General features: G+C 36.4%; 1 long non-coding RNA gene across 1 annotated transcript in view; it reads left to right on the top strand.

The window, feature by feature from the left end:
- The window catches only part of LOC118543819 (uncharacterized), a 273,660-nt gene that overhangs the window by 158,981 nt on the left and 97,846 nt on the right, over positions 1-16,833 (top strand). Inside the window, exon 3 of the long non-coding RNA XR_013447549.1 lies at positions 12,978-13,064. This is a non-coding gene — a long non-coding RNA (uncharacterized LOC118543819). The remainder of the gene's footprint in view (positions 1-12,977; positions 13,065-16,833) is intronic.

Below are 16,833 nucleotides of genomic sequence, written 5' to 3'. Positions count from 1 at the left end.
TACTACACTTAAAAGAGGTGAAAAATTATTGTTCAGATAAGCATAATTTTAGCTAAGATCACAGGAAAGATCGAACCCCAGCTGCTTTTCTAAAGAATCTTAATTTAAGAATGTAAACTGAATCAGGTAATACAGAAATAAAGTGCCTATAAATGGAAAGAAAACAAGTTAAAGCTCTGGCAGCTGATGGTACTTCCAGTCACACTAAAAATATCATCTAGTATCTTATTAATACCCTGTCATGCAGATATGATCAAGTTAACTTACCTCACAGAAATAATGAAAATCTGTCATATATCAGCTTCTGCTTCAAGTTATACTCTGATGCCAACTATGTGTCTCTTTTAAAGATTGTAATACTTTATTTTTGATATTGGTTCAGTTCAGCATGAAGTTATAGGAAACTACAGAATTCTGCTACGATTACCAAACACTACATAATTTCTGTCTAATTATACAGAACTAATGTGCAACCTCTCTGTATTAATAATAAAGCAATTAACCTAAAATACCAAATTGGTGTGAGTTCCTTGACTATTTTCTCATTACCACAGTCTGTTCCTGGTTTTGAACAATTGTACATTGTACTTTAAAAATGTTAGCTCCAGATAAAGTTTATTTTTACATCTATCACAATAGCCTTTAACACTCGTCACCTCCAATTTTCTCACCTTTCCCTTTCCCCAAATTTGTGTGTATGAAAAAGGTGATGTCTGCAATAGGAGTTCATTATAAATCAGATGCATTTATGGACAATTAGAAATGTTAAGAGACATAATATTATACCATCATAACCTTCTGCATTTATTTTTCTCCTTTTTTTTTAATACCAATAGATCTTGTAGGAGACACTTCCATTGTGTCTGACACTTCTGATGTTATGGTGTCAATGTAAGTATGTGTGAAAACCATTACCTTGTCAATTCTGTGATGTCAATGGCAACTTGATGTCAATGAAAATGTATAAGGTTCTTCCATTATCATCGTAACAGCTTCTGTAGTCTTTTCAATATATCAAAAGACACTAGTCTGTAAGAAAGACTAACTACCCAAAATTGCTGCCTGCATTTCTCAAAATTAAAGCTGGGGCATTGCATTATGATTTCTCTTTACAGCCAGCAGTAGAAAAAAATACGTAGAATCACAAATAAATAAAATAATGAGCAGTTATTTTTATTTTGTGGTTAAGAATGTAAAATGACTTACTGTTTTGAATTTTTAGAATTCAAATGGCTGGTGCACATAACAGGGAAAATTCTTATTTATAAGTGGAAATAATGAAGAGAACTTCAGCTGTAGACAATGCTATGTTGAAAATATACTAGGAAACACTCAAAAAAGTAGGAAGGTCACTGGAAGCAATTACCTTACTTAAAATTATGCCCATCAAAAGCACCAGTGTCCCTGTTGTGATATTGAACTGCTTCATGTAGTGATTTCCTAGGCAGAGAGTAATCATGGCATATCACTAATCTTAGATAAATAACAGTTAGGTCCTTATGTAATAAAATAAGTATGGATTGCATTGTGCTTTCACACCATTCATGTTTTCTTTTTCCCATATGTATAGTGTGGTTTAGCAGGGCTCACTCACTTTTTAAATGAATCTTTAAGCATATATTTTGCCCCAATTTGCTTTGGCAGATGTTGAGTACTTCTAAAAGTACTTGAGAGGGTACTTTGGCCATGCAAAATGCACACACACATGCAAATAGTGGCATCGTTTGCTTTAGGTTCTAATCATTGGAGATGATAAGGATTTGTGAACTTATGAAATATTAGGAATCTGTTTAATTGTTTTTAGCAGTTTGCCTATTAGTTTGGCACATAAAGTTCTTAGAATGAGAAGAAGTTTTTAAAATTTTAGGAATATGTACTCTGTGCATATGTGCTCCTACCTTCAAAAACCTGACATTGTGAAGGGGCACAGAAATATGTATACAGGTAGATTATAATTCCAAGAGGTACTTTTTTTTTTTTAAGTGTTCCATCCTGAAGTCTTGGGAGACTTTGCAAAAGACACCTATGTCATTTGAGCTGTCTTAGCGTTAAGTGTAGGGTTTTCTCGGTAAATTGTGTATGGAATGCGATTATTGGCAGAAGAAATGAGTTGATACATAATAAAAATTCTGTCACAATAGGTATATGTGTAAATGATGTGTACTTGTGTATGTATGTATATAATCATGTAACCATGTTATAATTTGATCCATAGCCATAAAAGTACATCTTTATTATTTTTTTGGCAGTTTTATTCTTTTATTTGATAATCAGCAGTTAATTCTCATCCACATTAACTGTAGATTTTTTAAAGTGGTGACAGGTACATAGGTAACCAACATATAGAGCTTCATCCTCGTTAAGTTTTCTGAACAACCAGACATGGATATGGTATGGAACATTCCTTATTCCTTTGGCTGAGACAGCTTTGTTGAACTTGGTGGCAATGCGCATGTCCAGAGTTCCCATCTCCTTCATGGCAAATTTCCAGATTTCTTTGAGTGCCCAAGGGCACACATGGATGAGCTTGTGAATGCTGATGGTGTGTTCTCTGGTCACTAGCTCATGGATGGCACAACAGCTCTTCTTCTCACCACCCTTCTTTGTAGGAGCCAGTCCACTGGGCCCTGGTTAGAAAAGCACATCTCATTTTTAATTTGGAGTTCAAAATATGTCTTATCTATATTATCTAGGTCTAAATTTAGCATTTCCCCCTACTCCTTTACTGATTATTTTGGGGCAGGGGGCGTTTCAGCATTTGCAAAAAGGGTCAAAAAGTGATCAAAGCTTTTTGACTTCAAATGAATTCATTTGCTATTTTGAGCAATTTGATGAAAATTTGAGAGGAAAGTTAGTGATTGAATTAGATAAGACTTTTATTTATTTATTTTAAAGATTTTTATTTATTTATTTGAAAGCGAGAGACAGAGCGCATGAACGAGCCAGGGGAGGGAGGGGCAAAGGGAGAGGGAGAAGCAGACTTCCCACTGAGCAGTGAGCCCGACATGGGGCTTGATCCCAGGACCCAGGGATCATGAGCTGAGCTGAAGGTAGATGCTTAACTAACTGAGTCACCCAGGCACCCCAGATGAGACTTCTAAAAATTATCTTTGGATTTCAATGAATGTATTGAAATGTATAATGTGCATATTCCATGATTTCCCATTTGCAGAATACTCAAGAGTTGGACACATGTTATTTTTTTAAGATATATTTCTTTATTTTAGAGAGAGAAGGGGGGAGGGGCAGAGGGAGAAGGGGAGAGAGCATCTCAAGCAGACTCCCCACTCAGCGCAGAGCCCAACGTGGGGCTGGATCTGACGACCCTGAGACCATGACCTGAGCCAAAAGCAAGAGTCAGACACTCAACTGAATGAGCCACCAAGGCACCCCAAGAGCTGACTACATTTTAAAGCAGATTTCTGTGTGTGTGTGTGTGTGTGTGGTATTGAAGATTATGGAAACTTGCCTGAAAATGCCATTTTCTATCTTATGGTATGAACCAAAAGAAGATACCATTAAAAAGGAAACCATCAAGCTTAATAGTCCCTTTCAAAGTTGGAAGTCCTGTAGATAATTCTGATGGATATATAATGTACTTCTTTATTTTCACCCATGCACATGTTTGGTGCTGTGGGAAGAGAGGATGAGAGCAAGAGATCGAGAGAAAGAGGATGAGAATGTGGTATGTATGTACCTATCATCTATCTAGAGATGGAGGGAGAAATTAAAAAAAAAAACAAAACAACAATTAATAGAAGGGACAGAGGAGAACAAGAAACTGTTGCTACCTGGAGGAAATAATAAATATTAGGCTGAAAAGCTCTGCTCTCAACCATGAGATTTGGCATCTCTCCAACTGGAGACCCTTTTAGAAAACATGCTCTCTTCGTTATAGTGTTCTATTTTCCCATTTGTGAGAGTGAAAGGAGAAGGCACCACTATGAAAGATGTTCTCCAAACTTATTTAACAATTTTCCAATTCTGAATCAGGTACATCCTTACACAGCATGAATCACATGCCAGCAGCATACTTCATAGCCCAAATCTAAGACATTGTAGGAAATTCAGACTGTATTTTCATTCTAAAGACAATAGTGCTTACCTCAAAATGTGAATCAAACTGCAGGGGGCTGGTGGTTAAAAATATTCCCCAAGCCTGGCTTGATTTTCTTTAGGATGGATGATTGTCATTCTTCCCTTAGGTAAAGCTGGGTGCCTTTTCTTGCATTAACTCATTGTATGCTTTCCTAATCTTTCTGTTTTATTTTTGTCAAAAGACAGAGATACTGAAAGACAGCACTCGAAACTAAAAGTTGGCTTACTCAGCTAAGGCAAGTGTTATCCCTGAGGTCAAGGACTCTGAATCAATAGCACACCATTGTATATCGTTGAATTTAAATGGTGAGTCAGTTCACATAATCCAAATTCTTGTCAGCTACAAAAGAACTCTTTAAAAATTCCTTGCTGTCATCCATTTCTTAAAACTGATTAGCAGCAAATTACTAGAGACCATTCTATCAATGCATCAATATATCTTGATGCACTAGTGATTTGGGCAGGGTGGTGTTTTTCTTCATATTTAGCTGCTTATCAAGTACTTTTTGATACATACATATTTATTTTCAAGCACCATTTAGAAAATATTAACTAGAGTTGCTGCATCCACAGAAATTTTAAGCCACTTATTTTGTTTCCAATTAACAAATGTATTTCAAAGGCAGTGAAAGCTGATTAAAAAACCTGCCACACAGCCACTTTATAATACAAAATAATTTATCTCAAATTAAATTCAAAATTTAAAAATAGACTCTCTTTGCCAAACATATAACAGTTAATAATGCCTTGATTTTTCTTTTTTTCTTTTTTAAACATGCATTTGCTTAAACTTTGACATACTTAGCACATTAAATTCTAACTTGAAAATAATTTTGTATAATACTGAGTAATTCCATTGAGCTGAATATATCTAGTCATTATTTCCCAACATTTATCAATAATTTATAGTATCTCGGGAACTATTTTATGTTATTTTATTCAGGTTTCACAAAAATCTTATGAAGTAGGATGCTATTATCTCCATTCTATGGATGAGAAGACTGATGTGACATTGAATAACTTGTCCTAACATCTGCCTGGCTATTAAAAACTATAATTGAAATTCACACCCCGTTCTGTATAATTACACAGCCAGTGTATGTTCAACCATGCCATTCTTTCTTAAAATAGAAAAAATATAGAATCAAAGAATACTCCTTGAGGTATTGTATGTAAGTGTGATTCATTCCAGGTTGAATTACGTGTTTGTTTGTTTGTTTTTAATTTTTAATGTAAGTAGAATAGTAAAAATGTGGGAATCTAGGAGATGTGGAAAAGAGAAAGTAGAGAAGCAGGTCAGTTAATGGCATAAGTGAAATTACATTTTTAGGAGTATAGAGGATACTCTTGGTCCTTGTTTCTCAAAGTATGGTCCAGGACCTTTAGCTTAGAAATGCAGAATCCCTTCCCCACCCCAGGGCCACCCAATGAGAATCTGCATTTTAACCAGATCGCCAGGTGATTCATCGCATTAAATTTTCACCAGCACTGGTCTAGTCACTGATTTGACAGAATAGAAACTGAGTTGGTATTTTCACTCACTTTGGAGAGCTTGCATTGACTTACAGTGCTGTCTGTAAACCTGGGTTCAGCACTCTAATGAAGAGGGAGATTGCTCAGGAGGGGTTACCATGGGATTTAGAATGGCTAAGCCACCAGCAATCTTTCTAGCCAGCTCAGGGGAAATCATATCAAAATAGTAGAGACTTGGCAATCTGCCAGCATTATCACACTAGCTTCTTTTTCTTCTGTCCAGACCCGTGTCTTATGTCCATATATGTTTTACTTCAGCTCCAGTCTGGGCATGAAGGAAACACAGTTGGATGATGTCAAAAGAGTACACGTGGAAAGATAAATAACTGGTGAGGGAAAATTTTTTAAAATAAGCACCCTTGGTGAAGCAATAAACAAGTATTTCAGAGAGGAAGAGAAGGAAAATGCATAGGTGAAAATTTGAAGGAGTTACTTAAGACCTCTCAGAATTAATATGTTTGGAATCTAAATTTAATACCTAGTTTGTCACTCAAGCCATGGGGTTATTTTTTATCTGAGCATATAATTTTCATATCATCAAGAGAAAAAAAATCTTGGCTAGATGTAAACCTTTACTAGTAAAAGATTTCTAAAGTATTAATAACTTTTATTGAATTAAAAGGGTGTAACATTAAATTATAACCTTAACTGTCATAATAATATGGCATAATAGCATAATTATGATTAAATTATTATCACTGTTACATCTGTCACAGATGAATCTCCTAGATAGATGAAAAAAATCTCACTTGTTCATTATTTTACCTTCCCAGCAAGTGTCCTACTCTCATGTCACAAATTCATATAATGTCCTTGAGAGCTGGATTTTCTGTTAGAAATTCAGAGTTAACACTGAAGTATGTGAAACCCACAGATGGCAGAGTGAAATTCCTACTGAATATACATCTGATGAGATTATGTGTCTCATTTATTCCAGCCACAAAAGAAATATTTTGTCCTTATGAACTGTGCCGCAGTTAAACTTGTTTTGGTGATAGTATGTGAATAAGGATGAACTGGGTTGAAAACTTTAAAGCTTAGGGAAGTCTTGTCTTTTTTACTCTAGGAACAAAGATACTCTACTGCCCCTTGAAGCACTCTGCTCTTGATGAGGTGCTATCTCTTTTCCTTTTTCCTTTTAAGTCTAGAGAATACATGTTGTGATCAGATATATGCCAAGGTTATCGTTAATGATTTAAAGAAAGAAAAGAAAAGAAAGCTTACATTTATATAGGATATACACAGCAAAATTTACCTCAATATGTATTATCCTCTATATAATCTTTATAATAGGCTTTTGAACTGTGTATTATTATGATTCACAGATGAGGAAATCAGAGTGGTTAAATGATTTGCTCAAGGTCACATAGCTAGTCAGTGGCAGAGCGAGGTAAGACTTAACTAGATGTTGGATGTTTAGACTATTTTAAATTCATTCATTCATAAAATATTTATGAAACACCTATTATGTTCCAAGTATTGTACTACATACTGGCATACAATAACAAGTAAAGGGAAACAGTATCTGTCATTTCTTGAAGCTTACAATCTAATGGCAGGGGAGGAAGGCACGCAGGGGCAGACAGTCAGTTAAGCGTGGAAAACTGAGAGTTAAGGGCAGAGCATCTCGATGTACTGAGGGTCATCAATATCTACCCCCAAAGTAAGTCCTTGAGCTGGGGTTTAAAAGAAGAAAAAGGAGATACTTTCATGAGACAGGAGATATTTGTGTAAAAGGGATGTAGTAACTGGGGTGGGGTAATATTTTGAGACAACAGGGGCAGCATATATCAAAGCCCCAGTGTAACAGGATGTTTGGTATTTTTCAAATTAATATATGGTCATTGCGTCTGAAGCATAGATGGCAAGGGAAAGGGTGGAGTGGTAACGTGATAAGAGGCAAGGACTTGACTAGGCATGGCCTTTCAACACCCTGGGAAAGATTTGAGTGTAAGGTAATGGGAAGCCCTTGGAGAGGGAAGCGCTATGTGTTTTAGGAGTTGGGTGAAAATGGCAAGATGCGCATTTTGAAAGCTCACCAGAGCTGACATTTGGTGAGTGGATTTTTTTTTTTTTTTTTTAAGATTTTATTTATTTATTTGACAGAGAGACACAGCGAGAGAGGAAACACAAGCAGGGGGAGTGGGAGAGGGAGAAGCAGGCTTCCCGCCGAGCAGGGAGCCCGATGCGGGGCTCGATTCCAGGACCCTGGGATCATGACCTGAGCCGAAGGCAGACGCCCAAAGACTGAGCCACCCAGGTGCCCCTGGTGAGTGGAATAAAAGGGAAATAGGCAGTGAGATCGAGAGAAAGTGAGATTGGAGGCAGAGCTGGATTATGACCTCTAGATGCCCACAACTCTTTTTATATATTTTTTTATTTTTATTTTTATATATTTATTTAAATTTACTGCTAGAATAATATAATAATATTACATATAATAATATAATAATATAATAATAATATAATAATAATATACATATCAATACAATCAATAATATACAAGCCAATACAAATTGATATATCAATTTCAGGTATTGACTTCCTGCTATATTTGTGAACATTTTATACTCCCATTTTATTTCCCACAATTTCCACATTTAAATTTTTACTTACTACTACTATTATTATTATTATTATTATTATTATTATTATTAAGTAGAGTTGACACGCAGTGTTATATTCGTTTCGGGTATACAATATAGTGATTTGACAAGTTTATATATTATGATATATTCAGCACAAGTGTAGCTACCATCTTTCACCATACAACACTATTACATCATTGACTCTATTCTTTATGCTGTGCCTTTTATTCTGTAACTGGAAACCTGAATATACCATTCCTCTTCACCCATTTTGCCCATTCTCCCACTCCCCTCCCTCGGGCAACTGTCAACTTGTTCTATATACTTAAAGGTCTGAATTTGCTTTTTGTTTGTTCGTTCGTTGGTTTCAGTTTTTGTTTGTTTAGATTCCACATATAAGTGAAATCGTATGGTATTTGTCTTTCTCAATCTGACTTATTTCACTTACCTTAATACCCCCTAGGTTCATCCATGTTGTTTCAAATGGCATGATCTCATCTTTTTATGGCTATGTGTGTGGAGTTATTGTATCATAGGGTAGTTCTATTTTAAAATTTTTGAGGAACCTGCATACTGTTTTCCATAGTGGCTGCACCGGTTTGCATTCCCACCTACAGTCTATGAGGGTTCCTTTTTCTCCACGTCATTACCAACACTTGTTATTTCTTGTGTTTTTGATTTTAGCCATTTTGACAGTTGTAAGGTGATATCTCATTATGGTTTTGATTTACATTCCCCTAGTGATAAGTGATGCTGAGCAACTTTTCATGTATCTGTTAGCCATTTGTACGTCTTCTTTGGACATTTTTTGCCCATTTTTAAAATCAGATTGGTGTGTGTGTGTGTGTGTGTGTGTTGATTATGTAAGTTCTTTATATATTTTGGATATTAACCCCTTATCAGATATATCATTTGCAGATATTTTTTCCCATTCAGTAGGTTTTCTTTTTGGCTTTTTGATAGTTTCCTTCGCTGCATAAAAACTTTTTATTTGATGTACTCCCAATAGTTTATTTTTGCTTTTCTTTACCTTGCAATAGGAGACATATCTAGAAAAATGTTGCTATGGCTGATATCAGGGAAATTACTGTCTGTAGTCTTTTCTAGGACTTTTATGGCTTCAGGTCTCACATTTAGGTCTTTAGTCCATTTTGAATTTATTCTTGTGTACAGCATTAGTATGTGGTCCAGTTTCATTCCTTTGCATGAAATTAATTGTCCAGTTTTCTCAACACCATTTATTGAAGAGACTGTCTTTTTCCCACTGTATATTCTTGCTTCATCTGTCATAGGTTAATTAACCATATAATTGTGGTTTTTTCCTGGGCTCTGTATTCTGTTCCACTGATCTATGTGTCTATTTTTGTGCCAGTACCATACTGTTTTGATTATTACAGTTTTGTAACTGCAATATATCTTGAAATCTGGAATGGTAATACCTCCAGCTTTTTGTTTGTTTTTGTTTTTGTTTTTTTCTTCTCAAGATTCCTTTGACTATTTGGGGTCTTTTGTGGTTCCATACAAATTTTACTATGATTTGTTCTAGTTTTGTGAAAAATGCTGTTGGTATTTTGCTAGGGGTTGCATTGAATTTGTAGACTGCTTTGGGTAATATGGATATTTTAACAATATTAATTCTTTCAATCCATGAACATGGAATTTCATTCTGTTTGTGCTATCTTCAATTTCTTTCATCAGTGTTTTACAGTTTTCACCTCTTTGGTTAAGTGTATTCCAAGGTATTTTATTCTTTTTGGTGCAGTTTTAAGTGGTGGTGTTTTCTTAATTTCTCTTTCTGTTACTTCATTATTAGTGTATAGAAACAGTATGTATTCCTGGGTATTAATTTTGTATACTACAACTTTACCGAATTTATTTATTACTTCTACTAGTTTTTTGGTGGAGTCTTTAGGATTTTCTATGTATTGTGTCATGTCATTTGCAAATATTGAAGTTTAACTTCTGCTTTACCAATATGGATGCCTTTTACTTCTTCTTCTTGTCTGATTGATGTGGTTAGGGCTTCCATTGCTATGTTGAATAAAAGTGGTGAGAATGGACATCTTTGTCTTGTTCCTGATCTTAGAGGAAAAGCTCTCAGTTTTTCCACCATTGAGTATAATGTTAGCTGTTGGTTTTCATATATGGCCTTTATTATGTTGAGGTATGTTCCCTCTAAATCCACTTTATTGAGAGTTTCATCATAAATGCGTGTTGAATTTTGTCAAATGCTTTTTATGCATCTGTTGAGATGATTATATGATATGTATGCTTTGTTTTATTGATGTGGTGTATCATGTCGATTGATTTGTGAATATCGAACCATCCTTGCATCCCTGGAATAAATCCCACTTGATCATGGTGAATGGTTATTTTAATGTATTGTTGTATGCAGTTTGCTAAAATTTTGTTGAAGATTTTTGCATCTATGTTCATCAGGGACATTGGCTTGTAGTTTTCTTTTTTTTTGTGGTATGTTTGGTTTTGGTATCAGGATAATCCTAGCCTCATAGAATGTGTTTGGAAGCTTTTCTTCCTCTTCTATTTTTTGAAGTAGTTTGAGAAGGATGGGTACTAACTCTCTTTAAATGTTTGGTAGAATTCACCTGTGAATCCATCTGGTCCTAGACTTTTTTTTTTTTTTTAGTTTTCTGATTACTGATTACTGACTTGATGTTGTTACCAGTAATTGGTGTGTTCAGATTTTCCATTTTTTCCTGATTCAGTTTTGGAAGATTGTAGGTTTCTAGAAATTTATCCATTTCTTCTAGGTTGTCCAATTTGTTGGCATATAATTTTTTGTCATATTCTCTTATAATCCTTTGTATTTATGTGGTATCACTTGTTATTTCTCCTCTCTCATTTCTGTTTTTATTTAATTGGGTCCTTTCTCTTTTTTTCTTGATGAGTCTGGCTAAGGATTTACTTTTGTTTATCTTTTCAAAGAACTAGCTCTTGATTCCATTGAGTTTTTTCTACTGCTTTTTTAGCCCCCATGTCATTTATTTCTGCTCTAATCTTTATTATTACCTTCTTTATACTCACTTTGGGCTTTGTTTATTCTTTTTTAGTTCCTTTAAATACAAGATTTGATTTATTTGAGCTTTTTCTTGTTTCTTGAGATAGGCCTATAGCACTATGTATTTAACTCTTAGAACTATTTTCACTGTGTTCCAAACATTTTGGACCATTATGTTTCATTTTTGTTCATCTCCATGTATTTTTTTTTATTTCTTTGATTGCTTTGTTGACCCATTGGTTGTTTAGTATCACATTGTTTATCCTCCACCTGTTCGTGTTTCTTCCAGTTTTTTTCCTTGTGATTTATTTCTAGTTCCATACTGTTGTGATCAGAAAAGATGCATGGTATGACTTGAATATTATTAAATTTATTGAGGCATGTTTTGTGACCTAACATGTGATCTATCCCAGAGAATGTTCTATGTGCACATGAGAAGAATGTGTATTCTGTTGTTTGTGGATGGAATGTTCTGTATATATCTCTTAAGTCCATCTGGTCTATGTGTCATTCACAGATACTGTTTCCTTGTTGATTTTCTACCTGGCTGTTCTATCCATTCATGTAAGTGGAGTGTTAAGGTCTTGTACTATTATTGTATTACCATCAATTTCTTTTTTTATGTCTATTAATATTTGCTTTATATATTTATGTGCTCCAGTGTTGGGCACATAGATATTTATAACCCCTTATTTTAGATTAATCCCTTTATCATTATGTAATGCCCTTTTTTGTATTGTGACAGTGTTTGTTTTAAAGTCTATTTTGTCTTATATATATATACAGTGCTATCCCTGCTTTTTTATTTTCATCCATTTATATAGTAAATGCTTTTTTATACCTTCACTTTCAGTTTGTATGTATCTTTTCTTTTCTTTTTTTCTTTTTTTATTAAGTAATCTCTATGTGCAACGTGGGGCTCAAACTCATGACCCCGAGATCAAGAGTTGCATGTTCTACCTTTCTACCTACTGAGCCAGCCAGGGGCCCCATCACTTTATATGTCTCTTTAGGTCTGAGGTGGGTCTCTTATATCCAGCATATAGATGTGTTTTGTTTTTTTATCCATTCCGCCACCGTAGGTCTTTTGATTGAAGCATTTAGACCATTTGCGTTTAAAGTAATTATTGATAGGTATGTACTTATTGCCATTTTGTTATTTGCTTTCTGGTTTGTTTGTTTGTTTGTTTGTTTGTTTTTAGTTCTTGTCTACTCTTTTTTTTTCTTTTTAGCTTGCTCTCTTTTTTTGTGACTAATGTGTTTCTATAGTGTTATGTCTGGCATTCTTTATTTTTTGTGTGTGTACCTAGTATAGATTTTGGGTTTGTAGTTACCATGAGGTTTATATATATCATCCTAAATAAATAGCAGTCTATATTAATCTGATGGTCATTTAAGTTCAAACACATTCCAAAAAAAAAAAAAAAAAATAGGAAAAGAAAAAAGAACTTTTTCATTTTCCCTCTTGTTTTCATTTTTACTCCCTCCTCCACATTTTATGTATATACTGACATATTTTACATCTTTTTACTCATAATTTTCTTAGGTTTAATTATGGCCATTTCTTTCCATTTAAAGAAATCCCTGCAGCATTCCTCGTAAGGCTGGTTTAGTGGTGATAAACTACTTTATCTTTTGTCTGGGAAACTCTTTGTCTTTCCTCCAAATCTGAATGATAACATTGCCAGGTGTTCTTTCTTATAGTTATTTATTTATTTATTTATTTATTTATCTTTCAGCCCTTTGAATATATCATTCCACTCTCTTCTGGCCTGCGAAGTTTCTGCTGACAATCAGCCTATAGTCTTGTAGGTTTTTCCTTGAAGGTAACTTTTTGTTTTTTTGTTGCTGCTTTTAAAATTCTTTCTTTATCCATAACATTTGACATTTTAATTATGTGTCATAATGTCAACCTCCTTGGGTTCATCTTGTTTGGAACTCTGTTTCTTGGGCCTGGATGTTTATTTCCTTCCCTAGGTCAGGGAAGTTTGAGCTATTATTCCTTCAGATATGTTTTCTACACTTCTCTCTCCTTCTGGGAACCCTATAATGCAAATGTTTGTTAACTTGATGTTATCCAAGAGATCCCTTAACCAGTCCTCATTTTTTTTTTTTTTTTATTCTTTCTCTTTTTGCTGTTTCGTTTTGGTGCTTTCCATTACCCTGTCTTCCAGATCACTGTTCTGCATCTCTAATCCACTGGTGATTCCCTTTAGTGTGTTTTTTTGTTTCAATTATTGTATTCTTCAACTCTGATTAGTTCTTTTTAATATTTTCTCTGTTTATCAAAGGTCATACTGAGTTCTTCCACTCTTCTCTCCAGCCCAATGTGTATTTTTATAGAACATGACTTTAAAATCTTTATCAGGCATATTATTTATCTCAGTTTCATTTAGTTCTTTTGAGGTTTTTTTTTTTTTTCTTTTTCTTTGTTTTGGACCATATTTCTCTGTCTTCCCATTATGCTTGACTTTCTGTGTTTGTTTCTATGGATTAGGTGGAACAGCTACTTCTCCTAAGCTTGAAGGAATGGTCTTGTGTATTGTCATCCACTACACAGACTGTTTGCTTGGTGACTTTTTGCTGGGTGGCTGGAGCTGTGTCTGGCATGGGCTTTTGGTCCTGGAGCTTTCTATATAGTGGGCACCCTGTCAGGATCACTAATGCTCAGCTAGATGCAGGCCAGGTGTGCCAAAGTTCCATGCACTGAGAACACCCTGGCCAGATAGCTGAAGCTGAAATGGGAGCAGGCTGGTGTGTCCTGGAGTACTCTGTGCAGGGTATGCCTTGGCAGGGTGGCTGGAGCAGATAATGCGTGCAGCCCTGGGGGTCCCTTAGCTCTCTGCACAGAGGGTGCCCTGACAATATAGCTGAAACTAAAGTGGGTGCAAGCAGGGGACCTGGGCTCTACACAGAGAGCTGAACAAGACAGACAAGATAGCTGAAGTTGAAGTGTATGTAAACTGAGGTGCTCCAGGACTCTCTGCACAGAAGGTGCTCTGAAGGGTCAGCTGGAGCTGAGGCAGTAAACAGGCTGGGAGGTCATCGAGCACTCTGACAGCACAGCTAAAGCTAAAATGGGATTGGACCAGTGTCGTTCCTGGGATCTCTGCACAAAATATGCTCTGATAAGACAGCTGAAGCTGAAGTGGTTGCACGCCAGGTTGTCCCAAGGCTCTCTACACTGAGGGTGACCTGGCAGGACAGCAGATGCTGAATTGGGTGCAAGCCAGGGTAGTTCAAGGTGTTCAGCACAGAGGCTGCTCTGCACAGGAGATTGGAGCTGAAGCCGATGCTGGGAGGAGTATTCTGGGATGTTCCCCACAAGGGGCATTCTGGCAGGATGGCTGGATCTCAAGCAGACATCAGCTAAGAGGTTCTCTATCTCTGCACTGGGGGTGCCCTAGCAAGCCATCTGAAGCCAAAATGGTGTGAGCTTGGAATGTTCTGGAGTGCTTTGCACCTATGTCACCTTGATGCAAAGGCTGGGACTGTAGTGAGTGCTAACCACGGGTGTCCTGTTGTACACCATCCTCTGGCCACCTTAGTAGGCTGGGGCTGATGTGGGTTAGGGGCCTGGGGCTCAGTGAGGTGGCAAGCTGCTTAGCATTCGCAGACTGTGCATGTGTCTGTGCTTTCAAGGTCGAGGGGGAGTGTAGGCCATGTGTGTCAGCCTTTACCCCCCTGACAAAGCTTTCCAGCAGCTCCCCACACTGTTCTAGGACTGGCTCTTTTATTTGCTAGTTGCTGTTTTAAACTGCTGCTTTTTAAAGAAAAAATTTAAAAAGACAAAAGAAAGGGAAAAAAAGAAGGTAAAAGAAAGGGAAGAAGAAAGAAAGAAAAGAAAAGGAAAGGGGAAAGGAATGGAAATGAAAAGAAAAATGGAAATGGGAAGGAAAGGAAAGAAAAGGGAAAAGGAAAGGGAACGTGTTGCTTATTTTCTGTGCCCCTGCATGACCAGGGCTGGTATGGGCTTGGAGACCTGGAGCTTGTTATGGGGACCGACTTTTTTTTTTTTTTTTTTACGATTTATTTGAGAGAGAGAGAGCGCACGCATTAACGGGGGAGGGGCAGAAAGAGATAATCTCAAGCTGACTCCTCACTGAGTGCAAAGCCCCACTCAGGGCTCACTCTCATGACCCTGAGATTATCACCTGAACCGAAACCAAGAGTCAGACTCTTGACCGACTGAGCTACCCAGATGCCCTGGGACCAAATCTTGCTCCCATCTGCACTTTTAAGGTAAAGTATCATTCTCCGGTCCTTCTGACCTGGAGACCATTGTTGCAGTTCCTCCACTGTTTAACATAATTCTAGTGCTGTCAATTTTATATGCTAGTTGCTCTTTTAAGCTCTGTTTTGTTTGTTTGTTTTTCTGTGCCCAAGAACAGAGGAATCCATTACAGTACCTCAGTATCATGGTTTCCCACTGCAGTTCACAGGGTCGGAGTGGGGTTTCCCTTTGTTACCATGTCTCCATTTCTCTTGCTATGGTCTTTTGCTGTTCTGTCTTTTGTTGTGCACTCAGTTCATTCAGCACTCAGTTCTTACGGAGGAATTGTTCTATATATAGATATAATTTGGTCTGTTCCATGGAGGTGAGTTCTGAATCTTCCAACATCTCCATCTTAGCAAGAACCCACCATTTCCCCATTTTAATAACAATACAATGTTAGTTAAGTCAGTGGTTGCATTATTACATTATTATGATCATGTAAACATTATTCCCTGACCATTCATGTAATAAATTATGATTATAATTTTTGTTTCTTTTTTTAAAATTTTTATTTATTTATTTATTTGAGAGAGAGAGAGAGCACAAGCAGGGGGAGAGGCAGAGGGAGAGGGAGAAGGAGACACCCTGTCGAGCAAGGAGCCCGACACAGGGCTTGATCCCAGGACTGCGAGATCATGACCTGAGCCGAAGGCAGACGCTTAACCAACTGAGCCACCCAGGCGCCCCTATAATTTTTGTCTCACGCAACTTTTTGTTTTCCTGGGATCAATAATTGTGTTCATTTGTCACTTGCTTAGATTTCTGTAGATCTTTTTTTATAGTTTGCCAAATGTTTAAATGCATGTCTTTATTTTTTTCCAAATTCTTAAATACATCAAATGATCCATTAGTTCCATTTCTCCCACACACCTTCCTCTGACATACCTCTATCTCTTCTTCCCACCTGTGCTGGTTGTTCTCTATGCCAGCCATTTAGCTGTTGACCTGCAGTCTTCCTTTACTCTTGTCATAGATTTGCTTTCTTTCCTCTCCCCTGGGAAGTCCCATGCCACTCTGACGTCACCAGGTCATATGTACTAATTTTTTTCCTTCTCTTTGGAATTCATCTGATGTTTGGTAATTTGAAACTCTGTGGGGATGGGTGTATTAAAAGTATTACTATATGTTGTTTTGAATAAATTTTGGACGTTTTGAATATGTAGGTTCAATATTCTATAGTATTTTTATAATATTAATTTTGAGAACTTCTCCCTCTGCACACTCTGATCTCCACTTTTAGACTTTTATTAGTTGGATGTTGGTCCTCGTGGCCTCAACACTAAGCCTCCATTTGTCTTATAAGTCTCTCATTTTCTTAT

The sequence above is a fragment of the Halichoerus grypus genome, chromosome 5 (genome assembly GCF_964656455.1).
Source record: "Halichoerus grypus chromosome 5, mHalGry1.hap1.1, whole genome shotgun sequence".
In the NCBI taxonomy this organism is placed as follows: domain Eukaryota; kingdom Metazoa; phylum Chordata; class Mammalia; order Carnivora; family Phocidae; genus Halichoerus; species Halichoerus grypus.
The sequence above is the reverse complement of the archived record's forward strand: the minus strand, read 5'-3'. Positions and strand labels throughout refer to the sequence as shown.